We start from the raw sequence: 23,925 nt of genomic DNA on the forward strand, positions 1-23,925 counted from the left end.
TCAAGGAGGTCATAGAGAATGTATTATTAGATATTTAATCTTAATGCTTAAAAGTTTTGATGTTCATTTACAGTACCGCAGTGCCATCTGGAGGCAGATGGACAATATTATATTATTTCATTATTTGTTCTATACCATATTAGGAGTTGATATGACATCATGGTGTTATTAGCATGCAAATACACCCGCCTTACCTGATTAGGAATCCCTAATCTAAAGGGGATGATTCTTAGATAAGGGGGGGAATAATTACTCGTGTGTGGAGTAGCAAGAGAGATCTAGAGATCCATCTAGATCCAAAAAGCCATATAGATCCATATATCTATTGATCCATCCATCCATTCATTCATTCAATCAAAAAGAAAAACTTTACCAGAAGAAACTTGGATTATTCTTTTTGGATTACTAGGAAAGTTCTTCAGAACTGGTCCCATCTGAACTCTGTCTACCTTTGACCCGGTAACGTATATTTTGTTTACTACTCGTGATATTAATAAGATATTTCTCTCGGTATATAGCCAAGAGTTCCCATACTGTGGGAATATATAGTGTTAGGTGCCTCCATAATGCTGATTATTCTCTTAGCAAAGATGCATATTGTTAATGGAAGATCTGACATTATTTGAAAAGAGGACTAAACCCTTGGAAAGTTATTTTCCTTAGTCTGATTGCCGAGCTGAATATTTTATCATATTAATATCATATATTTTTGATTGGTCATAGGAAAACAGAGTCAAGGGATAACAGTTATTTTCCTGTATTATCCGTGTTTTATTGATATAACCTGTTTGATAACAGAAGATCCAAAGTTTCTCTTGGTATATGAGTCCGTTTGTTAAAAGTATGACACTGGTTGTCATAAATCAATAAATCATACTGTGCTGATCAGATAGGGGTGTGTTAACACCACCATGTGGTACATTTTGGGTGTTACTTTGTAACTTCATCATTTGTTTTGCAATTGTATTGATTTTATATTCTTTGTTTTTATAATAAACGATTATATATTTTGCATATACAATTGTTCCTTTGTTTCACTGCTTGCACAAATCAAATTAAGATACCCGATAAAAAGAACTTAGAGGCGTGTTTATGTCCGCCTGAAGGATAATATAATTTTTATATATTTTTTTTATCCTCTCTTTTATATGAAGATTCTTTCATATACTGTAGAAGATATATGACATAAATGGAGGTCCGCACCGAGATCGAGTAATTCTTTAATTGATTGTGCAAATAGTGAAAGGTTCCACATTTTTCTTGGCTAGCCAGTGTGGTGTTACATCTGTGTATTGATTATTGATCAGAAAGATGAGTGCTACAGGCAGCGACCCGGGTAGTGGCTATGCTACAGCAGGCAGTCAACCTAACCCAACGCAGCTGATCCATAATGTTGTTGAATATATACACTCACGGAATAAAATTGATAAAGATATAAATGAATGGATTAATGAGCTGCAGGAAAAAGCCAAGGAAGAATGTGGGGATATATGGCAGTTAGGTGGCATGGTTGAAAGATACCTGACATATATTGATGTGTTGCAAGATAAAAACAAAAAGGACCAACACCTTTTATGCACGTTGACACCTGTTTTGTATGCATTACTGGCAGTCAGTACTCATTCACAAAAGAGACGTGAATCTGTGCAGGGAATGGAGATCTATATAGCCCAGCTAGAAGCAGATCTCAGAGTCGCACAGGCCGAGATTAAGGACTTAAAATACAACCTTGATCACAGGCATGATGCATATCAAAAGGGCAAAAAGTGACTTAGAGGTGTTACATCTCCGGTATTCAAAAATTCAGCAGACAGGCAAATCAAGCCATACTATAATTGATATTGATCAAGATCCGTCTGATACTGAGGGATTTCCAAACCCCCCAAATCTTACGCCCCAACATGTAGACATGTCATCACATGCTCTTAAAGCAAACTCCATTCCAGACCACAAGCCACCAAGAAATGATGGCATGATTACACAGGAGGCATTAACCCAATTAAATCGGGCATTCCAAACTGTAACCACCTTAACTAGGTGCCAACAACACAGAAGCCCCTAGAAGTTTCTCTCCACATATTCCCCTGGAGAGAGATGCAAGGGTTAAATCCCCTGCGACATATGTGTCTCATGGAAGTGATCAAAGTGCATGTGATTCCGACAGTGATGCAGGAAAATGTGTGTCTTATTCGCTACCACGCAGGCATGAGTTTGCCCATAAGAAAGATCATGGTCCCAGGCGACCAACATATGCTGAAGTGGTCTCTAGGAAGAAAAATCCTCAGAGTTCCTCAAGCATCATTAAGTTTCTGAGCCCAAGTTCTCTAAGAAAGGTTCTCCTCAAATAGCAAACCACTTAGAACTGTATGAGTTCACTATGGATTCTTTAAAGTTATACTCTGATGTGGACAGGATCAGATTCCTACCAATGGCATTTGATGATAGGTACCGTCATTATTTTACTTCCTTTAGGGATAGTGGGATTCAAAATTGGCAAGATGTTTTGCATGAAATTAAACTATAATTCGGACCTTACCGAACCATTACTGCTGCAAAACGTGTGATATATAAGCTTACATGTAGGCCCAATCAGAGTCCCCGTGAATTCCTCTCTGTCCTTAAAAATGCCTATGGGTTAGCATATAGGTCCCCAAATTGGGAATCTGAAGAGTTAAAGCAGCTGTTCTATGATGCAATGCCAACCCAAATCAAACTTAGCCTAGCTAGAGATCTTGATATTGAAGCTCCCTTGGATAGGTTGGTGACGGCTGCCACCACACTATATAATATCAGTGAGTGCCATGAAACAGGTGAGAGGAGGTTCAAAAAGACCCCAGAGCAAAATGTAGCTGAAGCTAAGTTAAACCCTAGCTTGGGATTTGAAACGCAGCCACGTAAATACCCTCAATCTACAGGACCTGTCCAAAAAAAACAGCGACAACAGGTAGGACCCAAACAGATAAAACCCCAAAACCTCAATGGGTCAGAGGGAGATAATTCTGGTGCTGAAAGGTCTAACTACCATCCCTATTACAATAGGGGTCCCCAGGGACATAGGCCTTTTAACAATAGGGGTTCCCAGGGATACAGGAACTGGAATAACAGGCCCAGACAACAAAGGGAAGATAGGCAGGAACCCTCAAATTCACCTAGGAGTAGGTCACCCACCAATAACCAGGCCGCTCCACAAAATCAAAATGTACGGAAACCAAACAGGTTTGATTAACTGGCTGAACAAATGACCCAGCTGTATGACATTGTAAGTAAGTTGTCCCAGGGGTCCCAAGGAAAACAGCCTGAACCTTTTTTAGGGGCAACCCCAGGTCCCAGCTCAGCCCAATAAAACAAATAGGGCAGGGTCAGAGCCCAGGCCAACGCAAGGTTATCAAGGTGGTTGAGGAAGAATCTAAATTGATTTCTAATAATATTTTGCCTTGCAGTGCTCCTGACCCTAAAGTTGGGGCCAGGGAGGAGGTGTCTAACATGTTATCTATTTTGCAGACTAATCTTGTCGATACATACAATCCTGTGTCTTCTCCAACAAGTGATCCTATCGTATCAGCATCAGGCTGTGAACCGTCTATAAACTGTGACTTAGTCCAGCTTTCCCCCAAGGTGGGGGCTACTACTCCTGCTCCCTGCAGCAGGAATGTGAAGGATTCACCAGAGGTCGCGACGCTGCAGAGAGGTCACGCTCTCAGAAAAAAGGAAAAGAACACTCACCCTAACTTCCTATGTGATTTGTCTCAGGTCAAAGGCCGATATTTCGTGGACTCCTACCTTCAAGATGAGCATATCCAGCCGATCAGGGGTTTAATTGATACAGGATCACAGACAACTATCTTATCACATAGTTATTTCCAACAGGTTCTGGATTTAACAGCAAAGAGACCGAGATTGAAATCGTTCGATGGCTCTCTGATAAGTGTAGGTGGAGACACTTTGCAGGTAAAAGGTACATCATGGTTGACATTCAAAATTGGCAAGAAGACAATTAAACACCCCACACTGATTGTGGACCTTCCATATGATCGGCTGATCATAGGAATTGACCTTCTGAAAAGGTTGAGCTCCATAATAGACTTCATTAATGAAGCAGTTTGGACTCAGGTAAAGGCGCCCATTGCCTATGATTATTCTTGCAATGCACAAACCCAACGTAGTTGTCATGTGATTGAAGAAAGGCCTAACTCTGTTGAAGTTCATTTTAGGAACAGTCAAACGGATGTCACGATCCTGAAAAATTGTAAGCCCGAGGAAGCTGTCAATGGTGCCGCTCATATCATTAGCATCCAGAAGGACAGAATCGAGAAGATAACCCTGGATGAGGATGTATTGACTATTTCCCTTTAAGGGGGAAGTCACAAAGTCGCGGACCTGGCCAAGTATACTCAATCCATGGTACGGATTGAAAAGGTCAATGACAATTTATTGATTCCCATACAGGTGAACAATATAGCCCAGGTGAAATATGCCAAGTTGGATCTGAAATCCGAAGCCAGCCACATAAGCTTAGGTGTAATGACCAGCGTCACGCACAGGGAGGGAAAAGGGAAAGCCCTGCCCAAGGGAGAGGGAAAGGTGGTAACCCCTGACTCACCTTGCAGCTGGCACCTGACTGCCCTGACGTCCCTAGACGGGTTCCTCACGTGCCTAAACCCTGGCTTTCCCTGAAATGAGCCCTAGATAGTGAACGGGCCGGTGGGATCGCTAGTCCGCACCACTGAACTAAGAGGTTAACACCAGGGAGAGGACAGACAACACAGACAAACACATACACCCAGGTGGGCGACCACAGCAGTCCACAAAGGTCCAACAGGGATCCGGAGGGTAACGTTCTGGACCAACAACCAGAGAACACAGTAATACAGCTCCAGAGGGTCAGTATAGATGTCCAGGCAGGAAGCTCTATATCTGGCAACCAGAGAAGTGTGAGAGGGGAATATAAGGAGGTTTGGAAGTGCTGGACAAGGAACAGCTGAGGAGAAGGAGCTACGGATCCCTTAATGAGCTAAAAGGGTTTGCAAAGCAAACCCAGAAAGCTACAATAAGGAAACAGCCCTATCTTACATAGAGCGCGCAGCCAACCTCTGCGATCTCCTGACCCCGGGTACAACGGAGTCAGGCGTGGTTCTTGACACCCTCGTGACAGTACCCCCTCTCTACGAGGGGCCTCCGGACACTCAGGACCAGGTCTCTCAGGATGAGAGGCATGAAAAACCCGAACTAGCCTGTCGGCGTTTACCTCAGACGCAGGAACCCACATTCTTTCCTTGGGACCGTAACCTCTCCAATGCACCAGATATTGAAGAGAGCGGCGGACCCGACGAAAATTAATAATTTTGGATATCTGAAATTCTAGATTACCATCCACGACAACAGGAGGGGGTGGCAGCGGTGACGGTTCTAGAGGTGGAACATATTTTTTGAGTAACGACTTATGAAAGACATTATGGATTTTAAAAGTCTGAGGTAACTCTAGGCGAAAAGCCACGGGGTTGATGATGGCTACAATTTTGTAAGGACCAATAAACCTAGAACCCAGTTTCCAAGAGGGAACCTTCAATTTGATATTCCTAGTAGACAACCACACATAGTCATTCACTCCTAGGTCCGGACCTGGCGACCGTCTCTTATCAGCCATGCATTTGTATTTACCTCCCATATTTTTCAAGTTAGCTTGCACCTTCTGCCATACCGATGAAAGAGATGACGAAAAACGTTCCTCTTCGGGAACCCCAGAAGACCCCCCCTCTTTGAAAGTACAGAATTGGGGATGAAAACCATATGCACCAAGAAATGGTGACTTGCCAGTGGATTCCTGACGACGATTATTTATGGCAAACTCAGCTAACGGTAAATATGATGACCACAACTCTTGGTTTTCAGACACAAAACATCTTAGATATGTCTCCAGGTTTTGGTTGGTACGCTCAGTCTGTCCATTCGACTGAGGATGGAAAGCTGAGGAAAAGGACAAGTGTACCCCCAAACGGGAACAAAAAGCTTTCCAAAATTTAGAAATAAACTGGGTTCCCCGATCCTAAACAACATCGGAGGGGACCCCGTGAAGCTTCACGATCTCACTGACGAATACCTGAGCAAGAGTTTTAGCATTAGGTAGTGCGGGTAACGCAATGAAGTGTACCATTTTGCTAAACCTGTCCACTACTACCAAAATAACTGTTTTACCCGCAGACAAAGGTAAGTCAGTGATAAAATACATTGACAGATGTGTCCATGGTCTATTGGGAATGACGAGTGGTAATAGAGACCCTGCAGGACGTGTATGTGAAACTTTTGCGCGCGCACAGGTAGAACAAGAAGACACAAAATCCAATACATCCTGACGCAACCTTGGCCACCAAAAACGATGAGACAATAGCTCCAAGGTTGCTTTACTACCCGGGTGCCCAGCAAGTGCCGAATTATGATGTTCCTTTAATAATTCGAAACGTAGGTTCAACGGTGCAAACAATTTCTCTGAGGGGCAAGAGACCGGGGCGTCCCTCTGGGCCTCTAACACCTTCCCCTCCAGAACAGAGTGTACCGCAGAAACAACCACTCCTCTTTGGGCACCGGATCACTCACATTACCCCCTCCAGGGAAACAATGAGAGAGTGCATCAGCCTTGGTATTCTTTGCCCCAGGACGATAGGTAATCACAAAGTTAAACCTGGTAAAAAATAGCGACCACCTAGCCTGTCTAGGGGTGAGACGCTTAGCTGATTCAAGGTACAGAAGATTTTTGTGGTCTGTAATCACAGTGACGGGGTGGACTGCCCCCTCTAAAAAGTGACGCCACTCCTCAAACGCAAGTTTAATAGCTAACAGTTCCCTATTGCCAATATCATAGTTCTTTTCTGCTGCAGATAGTTTTTTAGAAAAGAAAGCACAAGGACGCCATTTGCCAGGAGACGGACCCTGAGACAGTACAGCCCCCACTCCCACCTCTGATGCATCGACTTCAACAATAAAAGGCTGAGAGACATCAGGTTGGACTAGTACAGTTGCTGAGGTAAACCTCTCTTTTAGAGAGGAAAAAGGAACTTTAGCGGCGTCAGACCATTTAGAAAAATCAGTCCCCTTCCTAGTCATGTCAGTAAGGGGTTTTACAATAAGTGAATAATTTTTAATGAATTTCCTATAGAAATTTGCGAAGCCCAAGAACCGTTGTAGTGCTTTGAGGTTCTCAGGAAGATCCCAATCCAAAATTGCCTGGACCTTCCTAGGATCCATACGGAAACCTGAAGCAGATAAAAAATAACCTAGGAATTGTATCTCCTGAACGGCGAAGACACATTTTTCAATTTTAGCATATAATTTATTCGTCCGTAGGACCTGCAGTACTTGTCTGACATGCACCTCATGTGTTCTCAGATCAGACGAATAAATTAAAATATCATCTAGGTATATTACCACAAACCTGCCAATTAGATGACTAAAAATGTCATTCACGAAATGTTGAAAGACGGCAGGAGCATTGGTCAGACCGAAAGGCATAACTAGATTTTCATAATGCCCCTCAGGGGTGTTAAAAGCTGTCTTCCACTCATCCCCCTCCTTAATACGAATCAGATTGTAGGCCCCCCTAAGATCAAGTTTGGAGAACCACCTAGCACCCGCAATCTGGTTAAACAGGTCAGGAATGAGAGGAAGAGGGTATGGGTCTCGGACGGTTATCCGATTTAATTCGCTAAAATCTAGGCAAGGACGCAGGCCCCCATCTTTCTTTTTAACGAAGAAAAACCCTGCAGCCACGGGTGAAGAAGAGGGTCTGATGTGTCCCTTAGCCAAACTCTCGGAGATATAATCTTTCATGGCTTGTCTCTCTGGACCTGAAAGATAATATAACCTGGTCTTGGGTAATTTTGCGACGGGAATAAAGTTAACCGGGCAATCATAAGGACGATGAGGTGGTAACTTCTGACAACCCTTTTCAGAAAAAACGTCCTCAAAATCCGAAATAAATGTAGGTAGGGTAGTTATGGAGGCGACTAAGCAATTGCTATTTAAGCAATTTTCTCTGCACTGCTCACTCCACTCCAATATCTCCCTGGCCTGCCAATCCACCACTGGATTGTGTGCTACCAACCAGGGAAGACCCAGCACTACCGGAGTGGGAAGCCCCTCCAGAACATAACCTGAAAGCATCTTGTTATGGTGGTCCCCTACCCGAAGGTGTAAATTATGAACAATGTGGGTGAGGTTTCTCTGAGACAGAGGAGCAGAATCAATAGCGAATATGGGAATAGGTCTCTGTAGCGTACAGATAGATGCCCATTTTGCCCGCACTATGGGTTTGTCTATCAAATTTACCCCTGCTCCACTGTCTAGAAAGAAAGAAATAGTCTCCGTCTTATCACCAAAAACAATAACCGCTGGCAACACAAATTGCGATGTACGTATGGAGGAAACGTATACCCCCTGGCTGACATCCTCCACACAGCCTGGGGTTAGTAGTTTTACGACGGTCTTTTGTTTCTGAGGAAAGAAGGACAGACATTAATGAAATGACCCCTCTCCCCACAAAAAAAATAAACCCCACGCCTACGGCGAGCCACAGGAGGACGGACCTGACGAGTAGTTCCTCCTAGCTGCATAGGCTCGTCTAAGTCCGTACAGACTAACTGCTGCTTGGGAGGGGTTACCAATGGCTCCGGTTTTTTCAACCTGTCCCTAAGGCGTCTATCTATTCGGATAGAAAGGGACATAACCGCATCAAGGGAAAAGGGGGTCTCATATAATGCAAGCGCATCCTTAACCCTTTCGGATAACCCAGAGCAGAACTGACTCCTGAGAGCCGGGTCGTTCCATTGGGTATCCGTAGCCTACCTACGGAAGTCAGAGCAATATTCCTCTACCGGCCGCTCTCCTTGTAGGAGTCTCCGTAATCTTGATTCAGCCAGTGCGGCTCGGTCAGGGTCGTCATATATGAGACCCAAGGCCCCGAAAAACTCATCCACTGACCGAAGCGCCTGGGAATCAGTAGGTAACGAGAACGCCCAGGACTGCGGGTCCCCCTGCAGCAGGGAAATAACAACCCCCACCCGCTGTTCTTCATTACCAGAGGAGTAAGGGCGCAGTTTAAAGTATAATTTACAGGCCTCACGGAATGTCAAAAACTTGTCCCTTGCCCCAGAAAATCTGTCAGGGAGAGGGACCTTGGGTTCCGCAACAACCTGGTTACCAGTACCAACCGCTGGGCTTGCGGTCTGTTGTAATTGCTGCTGTTGCTGGAGGACCGACGCCTTCAATCCTACCACCTTCAAAGACAGGCCATGAAATTGTTTGGAGAGAGCAGCAATTTGATCCATACTGGATTCTAAGTAGGTAAAAATTATAATTTTTTTTTTTTTACCTACACAAAAATAAGGGCCAGATATAATGTAATGACCGGCGTCACGCACAGGGAAGGAAAAGGGAAAGCCCTGCCCAAGGGAGAGGGAAAGGTGGTGACCCCTGACTCACCTTGCAGCTGGCACCTGACTGCCCTGACGTCCCTAGACGGGTTCCTCACCCGTGCGGCGATCACGTGCCGAAACCCTGGCTTTCCCTGAAATGAGCCGGTGGGATCGCTAGTTCGCACCACTGAACTAAGAGGAAAACACCAGGGAGAGGACAGACAACACAGACAAACACATACACCCAGGTGGGTGACCACAGCAGTCCACAAAGGTCCAACAGGGATCCGGAGGGTAACGTTCTGGACCAACAACCAGAGAACACAGTAACACAGCTCCAGAGGGTCAGTATAGATGTCCAGGCAGGAAGCTCTATATCTGGCCACCAGAGAAGTGTGAGAGGGGAATATAAGGAGGTTTGGGAGTGCTGGACAAGGAACAGCTGAGGAGAAGGAGCTACGGATCCCTGAGTGAGCCAAAAGGGTTTGCAAAGCAAACCCAGAAAGCTACAATAAGGAAACAGCCCTATCTTACTGTCACTACCAGAGTTTTGAGACGTTTCTCCACCCCTGTGATGATGTCACTACTAGAGCTTGGAGGAGTCCTCCCAGCTGTTCCTCCTGCGTTTGATTTCCCTGCCTTTAAATCACCCCTCCTCCTTTCTAGGCTGTGGATTATAGTTCTCATTTGAGTTGTAGCTCTTGCTTGAGTATCTTCACTTGTTAGCTTTCATTTCACTGGACCTGTGTTCTGCTGCAGCAAGCACTCCGGATATTGCCAGCTGTCTTTGGATCCGTCTTCTCTGCGGCTGCAGCCCCTTCAGCTAAGTGTGCAGACATTGTTGTGTACCTGTTTATTTTCTGACTGGATCTGAGGCGGCCACGGTTCCCTCCATATACTGAGCAGGGCACCGGTGGCCGTGCCCCTTCCACTATTGTAGGGGTTACAGTGGTCATCAGTCTTAGGTACGTGGGCATGCCCCGTTCCACCATTTGGATCCGGGCATGTGCTTTAGCAGCATAGGGAGAGCTTTGAGGGTCTGACAGGGGTCACCCTTTATCCTCCCTAGTTTAGGTCCGGTCAGTAGCTCTATTAACTGTGTATGCTCTTGTTGCTCACATACAGCCGTGACATTATAATCCACCAAAACCGTCCTTTTTGACATGGATCCGCTTTCTGGCCTGGTTTACCGCATGCAGGGTCTTTCTTTGGAAGTAGCGGATCTCCGTTAATCTATGTCTCAGCTTCAAGCATTGGGCTCTGCTCCGGCTCATGGAGTCTGTTGCGAGCCAAAGGTCTCACTTTCGGAAACGTTCTCCGGGGGCAGTGAGAATTTTGTTCGCTTCAGAGAGGCATGCAAACTCCATTTTTGCTTGTGTCCCCACTCCTCTGGTAAGGAGGAGCAGAGGGTGAGGATTGTCATCTCCCTGCTCAGGGGTAATGCTCAGACTTGGGCTTTTTCGCTGCCATCAGGGGATCCCTCCCTTCGATCCGTGGAAAAAAAATTTGTGGCCCTGGGGTAGATATATGATGACCCGGATCGTGTTGCTCTGGCCGAATCTAACTTACGTGTTTTTATGCCAGAACAAACTGTCTGCGGAGCTTTATTGTTCTGAATTTCGGCGATGGGCAGCTGATTCAGGTTGGAATGATGCTGCACTCCGGAGTCAGTTCTGTCATGGTCTCTCAGAGAGATTGAAAGATGCGTTTGCTTTCCATGAGAGACCAACGTCCTTAGAGTCTGCCATGTCATTGGCGGTACGCCTTGACAGGCGTCTAAGAGAAAGAAACGAGACCTCTCTGTCCAGCATTGTCAGTCTAGGGGCAGTGGTGCGGACTCATTCAGTGTGCAGGGGCCTCATCCTGTCTCGCTCCCCTCTGAGGAGGAGCCCATGCAGCTAGGTCGACTTGCCCCTGATAAAAGAGGATTTAGTCCTCAGAGTATGGTGTGTTTTTGTTGTGGGGGCATAGCTCATTTGGCAAATGTTTGTCCGTCTAGGAGATTTTTGAACTGTACTAAGAGCAATAATAAGAGAAATACCTCAAAAGGTAAATCATGAAATACTGCTTCATCTGCTACTTTGGGCAAAGTTGATGTAGGAATTGATGCTTTTCCTCTGACCTGCAGTTCCCGTTTTCTCCTGTCTGCCAGGGTGGCGCTAGAGAGCAAAGTCATTTCTTGTGAGATTTTTGTCGATAGTGGAGCGGCCGTCAATCTTATTGACACTCAATTTGTAGCCATGCATGGTTTTCAGGTTTGCACATTAGAAAAGGATATACCTGTTTTTGCTATTGACTCTGCTCCACTCTCACAGAGATCCCTGAAGGGCATTGTTCACAATATCCGGCTAGCTGTAGGTGACACTCATGTGGAGGATATATCTTGTTTTGTCCTTAACGGATTGCCTTCTCCTCTAGTTTTGGGGTTACCCTAGCTCACTAGACATAACCCCACTATTGATTGGCAAGGAAGGCAAATAAATGAGTGGAGTGACTTTTGTAGAGAAAATTGTCTCACAGTGACTTTTGCAGAGGTGTCTACTAAAACTGTGTCATCATTTCTCTCTGATTTCTCGGACGTGTTTTCTGAGAGCGGTGTTCAGGAGCTACCTCCTCACCGGGAGTTTGACTGTCCCATTAACCTCATTCCCGGCGCCAAGCTGCCAAAAGCACGCCTCTACAATCTCTCACAACCGGAAAGAATCGCAATGCAAACCTATATCTCCGAGAGTCTCGATAAGGGGCATATTCGTCCCTCAAAATCACCTGTTGCCGCGGGTTTTTTTTTTTGTTAAAAAAAAAGATGGCTCTCTGAGACCTTGCCTAGATTTTAGGGAGCTGAACCGTATCACGATTCGCGATCCCTATCCCCTTCCTCTGATCCCGGACCTCTTCAACCAAATTGTTGGGGCCAAGGTTTTTTCCAAATTGGATTTGAGAGGCGCGTACAACCTGGTCAGGGTCAGAGAGGGGGATGAATGGAAAACGGCCTTTAATACTCCTAACGGGCATTTCGAGAATCTCGTTATGCCTTTCGGCCTGATGAATGCTCCGGCCGTCTTTCAGCATTTTGTTAATAGTATTTTCTACCATTTAATGGGGAAATTTGTATTGGTGTATCTTGATGATATTTTGATTTTTTCCCCTGATGTTCAGACCCATCAGGATCATCTTTTTCAGGTTCTGCAGATTCTGCGGGAAAATAAATTGTACGCCAAGCTGGAGAAATGTCTTTTTATGGTATCGGAGATTCAATTTCTGGGTTTTCTCCTCTCTGCTTCTGGTTTTCGCATGGATCCGGAGAAGGTCCGTGCTGTACTTGAGTGGGAGCTTCCTGAGAATCAGAAGGCATTGATGCGCTTTCTGGGTTTTGCGAACTATTACAGAAAGTTCATTTTGAATTATTCCTCTGTTGTCAAACCCCTTACTGACATGACAAAAAAGGGGGCGGATTTTTCCTCTTGGTCGGAGGAGGCGCTTGCAGCTTTTTCTAAGATTAAAGAGAGTTTTGCGTCTGCTCCCGTCTTGGTGCTTCCTGATGTTTCCTTACCTTTTATTGTTGAGGTGGATGCTTCCGAGGTGGGTGTGGGTGCGGTTTTGTCCCAGGGCCCTTCTCCTGCCAAATGGCGACCCTGTGCCTTTTTCTCTAAAAAACTCTCCCCGGCAGAGAGAAACTATGATGTGGGAGATAGGGAGTTGTTGGCCATCAAGTTGGCTTTCGAGGAATGGCGCCATTGGTTGGAGGGGGCCAGGCACCCTATCACCGTTTTTACCGACCATAAGAATCTGGCATACTTGGAGTCGGCTAGGTGTATGAATCCGAGACAGGCCAGATGGTCTCTGTTCTTCTCCAGATTCAATTTTGTCGTTACATTCCGCCCTAGGATCAAAAATGTGAAGGCTGATGCTCTCTCTCGCTGTTTTCCGGGAGGAGGAAACTCCGAGGACCCGGGTCCCATTTTGGCGGAGGGGGTAGTTGTTTCTGCTCTATATTCTGATTTGGAGGCCGAGGTCCAGGCTGCCGAGACTGAGGCACCTGCCCGTTGTCCTTCTGGGAAGTTGTTTGTGCCTCCTGAGCTACGTCACAAACTCTTCAAGGAGCATCATGATACTGTTCTTGCTGGTCACCCCTGGAGTAGAGCCACGGTAGATCTCATTGCTCGGAGATTTTGGTGGCCGGCTCTTCGTAAGTCGGTGGAGGGTTTTGTGGCTGCTTGTGAGACGTGCGCTCGCGCTAAGGTCCCTCGTTCATGGCCTTCAGGTTCCCTTCTCCCGTTACCCATACCTTCCCGTCCTTGGACACACCTGTCCATGGACTTTATCACGGATCTTCCTCGTTCCTCAGGGAAGTCGGTGATCCTGGTGGTGGTGGACCGTTTTAGCAAGATGGCTCATTTCGTACCTTTCCCTGGTTTACCCAATGCTAAAACGTTGGCGCAAGCTTTTGTCGACCATATTGTTAAATTGCACAGCATTCCCTCTGATATTGTTTCCGATAGAGGCACGCAGTTTGTGTCCAGGTTCTGGAAGGCTTTCTGTTCTCGCCTGGGGGTTCGGCTGTCCTTCTCTTCTGCTTTTCACCCGCAGTCGAATGGTCAGACTTAGCGCCTCAATCAGAATCTGGAGACATATTTGCACTGTTTTGTGGCAGAGAACCAGGAGGATTGGTGTTCATTTCTCCCTCTTGCTGAGTTTGCTCTGAACAACCGTCGTCAGGAATCTTCTGATAAGTCACCATTCTTTGGTGCATATGGGTTCCATCCGCAGTTTGGGACATTCTCGGGAGGGGCTCTTTCTGGTTTACCTGAGGAGGAGAGATTTTCCTCGTCTTTGTCTACCATTTGGCAAAAGATTCAGAGTAATCTTAGAAAGATGAGTGAGAAGTATAAGCGTGTGGCTGATAAGAGACGTGTGCCTGGTCCGCACCTGAATGTGGGTGATCTGGTGTGGTTGTCTACAAGAAATATTAAACTGAAGGTTCCCTCCTGGAAATTGGGTCCCAAGTTTATTGGGCCTTATAAAATCTTGTCAGTCATCAATCCTGTTGCCTTCCGTCTTGATCTTCCACGGGTTTGGAAGATACATAATGTATTTCACAGATCTCTCTTAAAACCATATGTGCAGCCCACGGTACCCTCCTCTTTGCCTCCTCCTCCGATTTTGGTTGATGGCAATCTGGAGTTTGAGGTTTCCAGAATTGTGGACTCTCGCATTGTCCTCGGTTCTCTTCAGTACCTCGTTCATTGAAAGGGTTATGGTCCTGAGGAGAGGATGTGGGTTCCGGTGTCGGACATTAAAGCCACTCGCCTCATCAGGGCATTTCATAGGGCTCATCCTGAGAAGGTGGGTCCTGGGTGTCCGGAGTCCACCCGTAGAGGGGGGGGTACTGTCACTACCAGAGTTTTGAGACGTTCTCACAGCTCTGTTTCTCCACCCCTGTGATGATGTCACTACTAGAGCTTGGAGGAGTCCTCCCAGCTGTTCCTCCTGCGTTTGATTTCCCTGCCTTTAAATCACCCCTCCTCCTTTCTAGGCTGTGGATTATAGTTCTCATTTGAGTTGTAGCTCTTGCTTGAGTATCTTCACTTGTTAGCTTTCATTTCACTGGACCTGTGTTCTGCTGCAGCAAGCACTCCGGATATTGCCAGCTGTCTTTGGATCCGTCTTCTCTGCGGCTGCAGCCCCTTCAGCTAAGTGTGCAGACATTGTTGTGTACCTGTTTATTTTCTGACTGTATCTGAGGCGGTCACGGTTCCCTCCATATACTGAGCAGGGCACCGGTGGCCGTGCCCCTTCCACTATTGTAGGGGTTACAGTGGTCATCAGTCGTAGGTACGTGGGCATGCCCCGTTCCACCATTTGGATCCGGGCATGTGCTTTAGCAGCATAGGGAGAGCTTTGAGGGTCTGACAGGGGTCACCCTTTATCCTCCCTAGTTTGGGTCCGCTCAGTAGCTCTATTAACTGTGTATGCTCTTGTTGCTCACATACAGCCGTGACACTTACATAGAGCGCGCAGCCAACCGCTGCGACCTCCTGACCCCAGGTACAACGGAGTCAGGCGTGGCTCTTGACACCCTCGTGACATTAGGACTCTTAAAACAGGTCACCAATCCTAAAATAATAAAAAGAAATCCTCTCCACAGGAACAATGGGTTCATGATCTGGATGGAGATTCCCAGAGTCATAATGTGGTTGCAAAATGTCTTTTGTCTATGTCCATAGGAAGTAAGACTACAGAACACGTTTTCATCGTGTTGAATGAACCACGGCATCAGATGTATATGGGTAATGACCTTCTGCACCGATTTGCAGTGCAGATTGACCTGGTAAATAATACCCTCTGGTCCAGATTACCGGGAGACCCAGAGGGATTCCAGGATGTGAAGCAAGCCTTGAGATGGGGACAACAAATGCCCTATGCCGTGAATATCATGGTTGCCAAGGAGGTTAAAATCCCTGAAGGATGTAAACCATTTCTTCTTCCCATTCAAGTGAAGAAGGGACAAACTCTGAAGAACGCAGATGCTTTGATCTGTTTGTCCAACCGGATGCAGCAACTCGGCCTACAGGTAAAACCTACTCCTATAATTAACATCCATCAGGATCCATTACACATGATAATCCATAACATGGCTCCCCATAGCATATCCCTGCAGAAGAACACAGTAATTGGTCTAGCTATGGATTCGGAATACTATACTTTTGGGTTCCAGAATGATGTAATTGGACTTATTCCTGATGAATACCTAACAGAAGAACAAATATTGGAACAATGTTTTTCCTCAACACCTGAGAGGTTATTCAATATCCACTCTGTTTATCCTTTTAGTCCTGAAGAAGGTACATGCCACATCGAAGAGTCATCATTGGTTTTCAACCAGGAGATCGATGAAAAGGAGTACGAGTCATGCCAACAAGGAAAGGATAAGGTACGCTACACCCAAAATGATTTAACTAGTGAGCTTGAAGAAACTTACCAGTTAAGTCAGCCTGAAATCTTTCCAGAATTTCAGGAACAGGTGGAAGAGCAAATCTCTATAGCTAACGCGTGCTCCAATGAGTCACAGCGTCAACAGCTAAAGGAGCTCTTCACAGAATTCCAGGACATGTTTGCCAAGGATTCTTATGATTGTGGGGAAACAGACCTGCATGTCGCAAGAATCCAGACAGATCCTGATGCACCCCCTGTCTTTGTCAAACGATACCGACTTCCGCTGGCGGCTTACGAGTCCCTATCGGAAATCGTCAAAAACCTGGAGAGGAGGGGCATCATCCGTCCGATACATAGCTCGTTCAACCATCCTATACTTGGAGTCCTCAAACCCAACGGTCAATTTCGTCTCTGCTCGGACCTAAGACAATTGAACAAACGTGTTTACATGTCCGGATGGCCCATGCTATACATTGATCAGTGTTTGGCGCAAATTCAAGGATCCAAAATTTTCACCGCCCTTGACTGTGCACAAGGATATTGGACGATTAAAGTGGACGAAAGGGATCAATACAAACTGGCCTTTACATTTGGAAAGACACAATATGCATGGACCCGACTACACTTCGGGTACATAAATGCGGGCCATGAATTTGCTGTGTTCATGCATAAGGCAATGCCTGATGCCACTGAACGAGGTACCTTATCCTATGTGGATGACATTCTAATCAAAAGCACAACTTTTGAGGAATACATTGTAGAACTGAAGCATGTACTAACCCAACTTAGAAAAGCTGGTGTGAAACTTTCTTTGCTGAAGGCTCAATGGTGTCGTGTCAAGGTAAATTTCTTAGGTCATGAAATCACTGCTGATGGAATCAACCCACAGAAAAAGAAGGTGGAAGCAGTGATCAACACCAAGTCACCTACAAATCTCAAGGAGTTGAGATCCTTCTTCTTGCTCTTTTCTGTCAGGTGAATGCCTAGTATTTGGGACTGTACTCTACTGTCCTACAGTAAAATTGTTATTCAGTGACCGCCTAATGTACCTCAAGCCACATCATCACAAGTTATTTTCTGTCAGGTGAATGCCTAATTTTTGGGGCCTGCAATGGCCTACAGTAAAATTGCTATCCACTGACCCTTTCATTAACCACCTGCCACATAATCACTGGTTCTTTTCTGTCAGTTGAATGCCAAATTTTTGTGGCCTACAATAAAATTGTTATTCATTAGGCGGTCACTGAAAAATCACAAGTACTTTTCTGTCAGAAAAATGCCTAATTTTTGGGCCCTGTACTGGCCAACAGTAAAATTTCTGTCAGGAAAATGCCTAATTCTTGGGCCCTGTACTGGCCAACAGTAAAATTGTTATCCACTGGCAATCTAATATATCTTCTGCCACATAATCACTTGTTCTTTTCTGTCAGGTGAATGCCTAATTTTGGGGCCTGTACTCCACTGCCCTACAGTAAAATTGTTATTCATTGACCGCCTAATGTAACTATAACCACTTAATCACTTGTTCTTTTCTGTCAAGTGAATACCTAATTTTTGGGCCTGTACTTCGCCTACAGTAAAATTGTTATCCTGACCAGTTAATCTGTCCTTGAGGCTGGTTTTAAAGTCAGTATAAAACTGAGTCTGCTTGTATAGAACCTACCATTAGCCATTTGGCTCCAGGAGAAGTATATGGTGGGTTCAGCATGCATGTTGGTACTTGCATCCCTGGATCCGATGAAAGCTGTAATGGCACCGGACGGGGTTACAAGCAAAGTGTACTTGGCTTGCATGCTGACCTGCATTCCCTGGATTTTATGTGGCTGTCATGGCCCATGAACAGGTAGGAACAAGAGTTAGGGACCACTCATGAGACAGCCTTGACGCGGTGAGTGGCTTACTATGCTTTGGCCAAAATATAAACCAATGTCTCGTCCAGCATGGAGGGCAGAGTGCTGGATGTAGTGTGCGATCACATTTGCATTTTCCGTTTGTATATGTATTTCGCCATAGCGATCTGCACCTACAGGCAGGTTGTGCTGACCCAACCCCTTATTTTTTTCTTTGTAGTATATATTGGAGGCGTGGCGATCTCCTTGGAGTCATTGCACACCTGACCAGTTAATCTGTCCTTGAGGCTGGTTTTAAAGTCAGTATAAAACTGAGTCTGCTTGTATAGAACCTACCATTAGCCATTTGGCTCCAGGAGAAGTATATGGTGGGTTCAGCATGCATGTTGGTACTTGCATCCCTGGATCCGATGAAAGCTGTAATGGCACCGGACGGGGTTACAAGCAAAGTGTACTTGGCTTGCATGCTGACCTGCATTCCCTGGATTTTATGTGGCTGTCATGGCCCATGAACAGGTAGGAACAAGAGTTAGGGACCACTCATGAGACAGCCTTGACGCGGTGAGTGGCTTACTATGCTTTGGCCAAAATATAAACCAATGTCTCGTCCAGCATGGAGGGCAGAGTGCTGGATGTAGTGTGCGATCACATTTGCATTTTCCCTTTCATTAACCACCTGCCACATAATCACTGGTTCTTTTCTGTCAGTTGAATGCCAAATTTTTGTGGCCTACAATAAAATTGTTATTCATTAGGCGGTCACTGAAAAATCACAAGTACTTTTCTGTCAGGAAAATGCCTAATTTTTGGGCCCTGTACTGGCCAACAGTAAAAATTTCTGTCAGGAAAATGCCTAATTTTTGGGCCCTGTACTGGCCAACAGTAAAATTGTTATCCACTGGCAATCTAATATATCTCCTGCCACATAATCACTTGTTCTTTTCTGTCAGGTGAATGCCTAATTTTGGGGCCTGTACTCCACTGCCCTACAGTAAAATTGTTATTCATTGACCGCCTAATGTAACTATAACCACTTAATCACTTGTTCTTTTCTGTCAAGTGAATGCCTAATTTTTGGGCCTGTACTTCGCCTACAGTAAAATTGTTATCCACTGATCGTTTCATTAACCTCCTGCTACATAATCACTTGTTCTTTTCTGTCAGGTGAATGCCTAATTTTTGGGCCTGTACTTCACTTGCCTACAGTAAAAAAAAATTCTGTGACCGCCTAATGTACATCCAGCCACATAATCACAAGTTCTTTTCTGCCAGGTAAATGCCTAATTTTTGGGGCCTGTAATCCACTGGTCTACAGTAAAATTGTTATTTATTAACTGCCTAATGTACCTCCAGCCACATAATCACATGTTCTTTTCTGTCAGGTGAATGCCTAATTTTTGGGCCTGTACTTCACTGGCCTACAGAAAAACTGTTATTCAGTGACCGCCTAATGTAACTCCAGCCACATCATCACAAGTTATTTCCTGTCAGGTGAATGCTTAATTTTTTGGGCCTGTACTGGCCGACAGTAAAATTTTTATCCAGTGACTGCCTAATGTTCCTCCAGCCACATCATCACAAGTTCTTTTCTGTCAGGTAAATGCCTAATTTTTGGGGCTGTACTCCACTGGCCTACAGTAAAATTGTTATTCAGTGACAGCCTAATGTACGTCCAGCCACATAAACACTTGTTCTTTTTTTGTCACTTACATGTCTAATTTTTGTAGCCTTTACTGGCCTACAGTAAAATTGTTATCCACTGACCGCTTAATGTACCTCCTGCCACATAATCACTTGTTATTTTCTGTCAGGTAAATGCCTAATATTTGGGCCTGTACTCCACTGACCTACAGTAAAATTGTTATTCAGTGACCACCTAATGTAACTTCAGCCACATAATCACTTGCTCTTTTCTGTCAGTTGAATGCCTAGTTTTTGGGCCTGTACTTCACTGACCTACAGTAAAATTGGTATTCTTTGACCGCCTAATGTACCTCCAGCCACATCTTTACAAGTTATTTTCTGTCAGGTGAATGACTAATTCTTGGGGCCTGTACTGGCCTACAGTAAAATTGTTATCTACTGATCGTTTCATTAATCTCCTGACAAATAATCACTTGTAATTTTCTGTTAGGTGAATGCCAAATTTTTGGGGCCTGTACTCCACTGGCCTACAGTAAAATTGTTATTCAATGTCAGCCTAATGTACCTCCAGCCACATACTCACAAGTTCTTTTCTGTCAGGTAAATGTGAAATTTTTGGGGCCTGTACTGGTCTACAGTAAAATTGTTATCCACTGAGCGTCTAATATACCTCCTGCCGCATAATCACTTGTTCTTTTCTGTTAGGTGAATGCCAAATTTTTGGGGCCTGTACTCCACTGGCCTACAGTAAAATTGTTATTCAATGTCAGCCTAATGTACCTCCAGCCACATACTCACAAGTTCTTTTCTGTCAGGTAAATGTGAAATTTTTGGGGCCTGTACTGGTCTACAGTAAAATTGTTATCCACTGAGCGTCTAATATACCTCCTGCCGCATAATCACTTGTTCTTTTCTGTCAGGTGAATGCCCAATTTTTGGGGCCTATACTCCACTGGCCTACAGTGAAGTTTTTATTCAGTGACCGCCTAATTTACCTCCAGCCACATGATCACTTTTTCTTTTCTGTCAGGCGAATGCCTAATTTTTGGGCCCTGTACTCCACTGGCCTACAGTAAAATTGTTATTCCTTGACCGCCTAATGTACCTTCAGCCACATAATCACTTGTTCTTTTCTGTCAGATGAATGCCTAATTTTTGGGCCTGTACTTCACTGGCCTACAGTAAAACTGTTATTCAGTGACCGCCTACTGTACCTCCAGCCAAATAATCACTTATTCTTTTCTGTCAAGCGAATGCCAAATTTTTGGGGCCTGTACTCCACTGGCCTACAGTAAAATTGTTATTTATTGTCAGCCTAATGTACCTCCAGCGACATAATCACAAGTTCTTTTCTGTCAGGTAATCGTCAAATTTTTGGGGTCTGGTTTACAGTAAATTTTTTATCCACTGAGCGTCTAATATACCTCCTGCCACATAATCACTTGTTCTTTTCTGTCAGGTGAATGCCCAATTTTTGGGGCCTATAGTCCACTGGCCTACAGTAAAATTGTTATTCAGTGACCGCCTAATGTACCTCCTGCCACATAATCACTTGTTCTTTTCTGTCAGGTGAATGCCTAATTTTTGGGCCTGTACTCCACTGGCCTACAGTAAAATTGTCTTTCAGTGACCGCCTAATGTACCTTCTGCCACATAATCACTTGTTCTTTTCTGTCAGGTGAATGCCTAATATTTGGGCCTGTACTCCACTTGCCAACAGTAAAATTGTTATTCAGTGATCACCTAATGTACCTCCAGCCACATAATCACTTTTTCTAATCTGTCAGGTGAATGCCTATTTTTTGGGGCCTGTACTCCACTGGCCTACAGTAAATTTGTTATTCAGTGACCGCCTAATGTACTTTCAGCCACATAATCACTTGTTCTTTTCTGTCAAGTGAATGCCAAATTTTTGGGCCTATACTCCAATGGCCTACAGTAATATTGTTATCCATTGACCGTCTAATATACCTCCTGCCGCATAATCACTTGTTCTATTCTGTCAGGTGAATGCCCAATTTCTTTGGGCTTATACTCCACTGGCCTACAGTAAAATTGTTCTTCAGTGTCAGCCTAATGTACATCCAGGGACATAATCACAAGTTCTTTTCTGTCAGTTAAATGTAAAATTTTTGGGGTCTGTACTGATCTACAGTAAAATTGTTATCCACTGACCTTCTAATATACCTCGTGCCACATAATCACTTGTTCTTTTCTGTCAGGGGAATGTCCAATTTTTGGGGCCTATACTCAACTGGCCTACAGTAAAATAGTTATTCAGTTACCGCCTAATGTACCTCCAGCCACATAATCACTTTCTCTTTTCTGTCAGGTGAATGCCTCATTTTTGGGCCTGTACTCCACTGGCCTATAGAAAAATTGTCTTTCAGTGACCACTTAATGTACCTTCTGCCACATAATCACTTGTTCTTTTCTGTCAGGTGAATGCCTGATATTTGGGGCCTGTACTCCACTGGCCTACAGTAAAATTGTTATTCAGTGACCGCCTAATGTACCTTCAGCCACATAATCACTTGCTCTTTACTTTCAGGTGAATGCCTAATTTTTGGTTCTGTACTCCACTTGCCAACAGTAAAATTGTTATTCAGTGATCACCTAATGTACCTCCAGCCACATAATCACTTTTTCTAATCTGTCAGGTGAATGCCTATTTTTTGGGGCCTGTACTCCACTGGCCTACAGTAAATTTGTTTTTCAGTGACCGCCTAATGTACCTTGAGCCACATAATCACTTGCTCTTTTCTGTCAGGTGAATGCCTAATTTTTGGGGCCTGTACTGGCCTACAGTAAAATTATCCACTGATCATTTCATTAACCTCCAGCCACATAATCACTTGTTTTTTTTCTGTCAGGTGAATGCCAAATTTTTGGGGCCTGTACTCCACTGGCCAACAGTAAAATTGTTATTCATTGACCACCTAATGTACCTCCAGCCACATAATCACTTGTTCTTTTCTGTCAGGTAAATTCCTAATTTTTGGGCCTGTACTCCACTGGCCTACATTAAAATTGTTATTCAGTGACCGCCTAATGTACCTCCAGTCACATCATCATAAGTCCTTGTCTCTCAGGTGTATGCCTAATTTTTGGGCCTGTACTCCACTGACCTACAGTAAAATTGTTATTTAGTGACCGCGTAATGTACCTCCAGCCACATCATCACAAGTCCTTTTCTATCAGGTGAATGCCTAATTTTTTGGGCCTGTACTGGCCTACAGTAAAGTTTTAGCGAGTGACCGCCTCATGTACCTCCAGCCACATAATCACAAATTCTTTTCTGTCAGGTAAATGCCTAATTTTTAGGGACTGTACTGGCCTACAGTAAAATTGTTATCCGCTGACCGTCTAATAGACCTCCTGCCACATACTCACTTGTTCTTTTCTGTCAGGTGAATGCCTACTTATTGGAGCCTGTACTCCACTGGCCTACAGTAAAATTGTTATTCAGTGACCGCCTAATGTACCTCCAGCTACATAATCACTTGTTCTTTTCTGTCAGATAAATGCCTAATGTTTGGGGCCTGTATTGGCCTACAGTAAAATTGTTATCCACTGACTGTCTAATATAACTCCTGCTACATAATCACTTGTTCTCTTCTGTCAGGTGAATGCCTATTTTCTGGGGCCTGTACTACACTGGCCTACAGTAAAAATTGTTATTCAGTGACCGCCTAATGTACCTCCAGCCACATCATCACAAGTTCTTTTCTGTCAGGTGAATGCCTAATTTTTGGGCCTGTTCTCCACTGGCCTTTAGTAAAATTGTTATTCAGTGACCGCCTAATGTACCTCGCGCCACATAATCACAATTTCTTTTCTGTCAGATGAATGCCTAATTTTTGGGGCCTGTACACCACTGGCCTACAGTAAAATTGTTATTCAGTGACCGCCTAATGTACCTCTAGCCAAATGATCACTTGTTCTTTTCTGTCAGGTGAATGCCAAATTTTTGGGGCCTGTACTCTACTGGCCTACAGTAAAATTGTTATCCGCTGACTGTCTAATATACCTCCGGCCACATAATCACTTGTATTTTTTGTCAGATGAATATCAAATGTTTGGAGCCTGTACTA

The sequence above is a fragment of the Bufo bufo genome, chromosome 5, assembly GCF_905171765.1.
Source record: "Bufo bufo chromosome 5, aBufBuf1.1, whole genome shotgun sequence".
Taxonomy (NCBI): Eukaryota; Metazoa; Chordata; class Amphibia; order Anura; family Bufonidae; genus Bufo; species Bufo bufo.